Source organism: Eleutherodactylus coqui, unplaced genomic scaffold, assembly GCF_035609145.1.
Source record: "Eleutherodactylus coqui strain aEleCoq1 unplaced genomic scaffold, aEleCoq1.hap1 HAP1_SCAFFOLD_332, whole genome shotgun sequence".
NCBI lineage: Eukaryota > Metazoa > Chordata > Amphibia > Anura > Eleutherodactylidae > Eleutherodactylus > Eleutherodactylus coqui.
This window is the reverse complement of record NW_027102293.1, coordinates 52,501-55,309: the sequence shown is the minus strand read 5'-3', so window position 1 is coordinate 55,309 and position 2,809 is coordinate 52,501.

Sequence of the window (2,809 nt, the reverse complement as noted above, 5' to 3'; positions counted from 1 at the left end):
GCCTGGAGCCACCGGTTTGTCCCCTTCCCGGTTCTCAGGACATGCCTAGACACTCGGCTCAGCCCCGGCCGCCGCAGCCCCCGCCGGCCCGGCCAGCCCGGTCCGCACCCCTGGCCGGCACGCCTGGAGCGTTTGGACTTTGTCGTTTTTTTCAAAGACTCATCTCTGCCAACTGCCGTGGGCTTCAGCGGGGGCTGCTCCCCGCCTCCCGGGTGTCCTGCCCGGGCACATCGGAGGCTCAGGCAATGTCTTGAGCCACCGCTGGTAGCTGCGCTTTGGGGGCCCTCGGCAGCCGCCCAGGCCCACCCCTGCAGCCAGCACACGGCTGCCAGCAGCCACCACACAGCTGCCAACAGCCCGCTCTCCATCACCCCCCAGCCACTTCTGCATACATCTGCTGGGGGTGCTTTTTTGACTTCCCCCGTTTTGGCCTATGGTAAAATGCTAAGGGGAAAACCTCCAGAGTCAGGCCGACCTCCTGGAACTCCAGCTCGGCCTCGAGCCACCGGTTTGTCCCCTTCCCGGTTCTCACGACATGCATCGACACTCGGCTCAGCCCCAGCAGCTGCAGCTCCCGCCGGCCCGGCCAGCCCGGTCCGCACCCCTGGCCAGCGCCTGGAGCGTTTGGACTTTGTCATTTTTTTTCAAAGACTCGTCTCTGCCAACTGCCGTGGGCTTCAGCGGGGGCTGCTCCCCGCCTCCTGGGTGTCCTGCCCGGGCACATCGTATGCTCAGGCAATGTCTTGAGCCACCGCTGGTAGGTGCACTCAGGGGGCCCTCCGCAGCCGCCCAGGCCCACCCCTGCAGCCAGCACACGGCTGCCAGCAGCCACCACACAGCTGCCAACAGCCCGCTCTCCGTCACCCCCCAGCCCATCTGCATACATCTGGCGGGGGTGCTTTTTTGACTTCCCCCCTTTTGGCCTATGGGGAAAAGCCAGGGGGGAAACCTCCAGAGTCAGGCCGACCTCCTGGAACTCCAACCCGGCCTGGAGCCACAGGTTTGTCCCCTTCCCGGTTCTCAGGACAAGCATAGACACTCGGCTCAGCCCCGGCCGCCGCAGCCCCCGCCGGCCCGGCCAGCCCGGTCCGCACCCCTGGCCAGCGCCTGGAGCGTTTGGACTTTGTCATTTTTTCTCAAAGACCCATCTCTGCCAACTGCCCTGGGCTTCAGCGGGGGCTGCTCCCCGCCTCCTGGGTGTCCTGCCCGGGCACATCGGAGGCTCAGGCAATGTCTTGAGCCACCGCTGGCAGGTGCACTCAGGGGGCCCTCCGCAGCCTCCCGGGCCCACCCCCGCAGCCAGCACACGGCTGCCAGCAGCCACCACACAGCTGCCAACAGCCCGCTCTCCGTCACCCCCCAGCCCCTTATGCATACATCTGCTGGGGGTGCTTTTTTGACTTCCCCCCTTTTGGCCTATGGGATAATGCCAAGGGGAAAACCTCCAGAGTCAGGCCGACCTCATGGAACTCCAACCCGGCCTGAAGCCACCGGTTTGTCCCCTTCCCGGTTCTCACGACATGCATCGACACTCGGCTCAGCCCCGGCAGCCGCAGCTCCCGCCGGCCCGGCCAGCCCGGTCCGCACCCCTGGCCAGCGCCTGGAGCGTTTGGACTTTGTCATTTTTTCAAAGACTCATCTCTGATAACTGCCGTGGGCTTCAGCGGGGGCTGCTCCCCGCCTCCTGGGTGTCCTGCCCGGGCACATCGGAGGGTCAGCCTGGGTCTTGAGCCACTGCTGGTAGGTGCGCTTTGGGGGCCCTCGGCAGCCGCCCAGGCCCACCCCTGCAGCCAGCACACGGCTGCCAGCAGCCACCACACAGCTGCCAACAGCCCGCTCTCCGTCACCCCCCAGCCCCTCCTGCATACATCTGCTGGGGGTGCTTTTTTGACTTCCCCCCTTTTGGCCTATGGGATAATGCCAAGGGGAAAACCTCCAGAGTCAGGCCGACCTCATGGAACTCCAACCCGGCCTGAAGCCACCGGTTTGTCCCCTTCCCGGTTCTCACGACATGCGTCAACACTCGGCTCAGCCCCGGCCGCCGCAGCCCCCGCCGGCCCGGCCAGCCCGGTCCGCACCCCTGGCCAGCGCCTGGAGCGTTTGGACTTTGTCGTTTTTTTCAAAGACTCATCTCTGCCAACTGCCGTGGGCTTCAGCGGGGGCTGCTCCCCGCCTCCTGGGTGTCCTGCCCGGGCACATCGGAGGCTCAGGCAATGTCTTGAGCCACCGCTGGTAGCTGCACTCAGGGGGCCCTCCGCAGCCGCCCAGGACCACCCCTGCAGCCAGCACACGGCTGCCAGCAGCCACCACACAGCTGCCAACAGCCCGCTCTCCGTCACCCCCCAGCCCAACTCTGCATACATCTGCTGGGGGTGCTTTTTTGACTTCCCCCCTTTTGGCCTATGGGGAAAAGCTAAGGGGAAAACCTCCAGAGTCAGGCCGACCTCCTGGAACTCCAACCCGGCCTGGAGCCACCGGTTTGTCCCCTTCCCGGTTCTCAGGACATGCACTAATACTCGGCTCAGCCCCGGCAGCCGCAGCCCCCGCCGGCCTGGCCAGCCGGGTCCGCCACCCTGCCCGGCGCCTGGAGCGTTTGGACTTTGTCGTTTTTTCCCCCAAGACTCGCCTCTGCCAACTGCCATGGACTTCAGCGGGGGGTGCTCCCCGCCTCCTGGGTGTCCTGCCCGGGCACATCGGAGGCTCAGCCTGGGTCATCAGCCCCTACTGGTAGGTGCACTCAGGGGGCCCTCCGCAGCCGCCCAGGCCCACCCCTGCAGCCAGCACACGGCTGCCAGCAGCCACCACACAG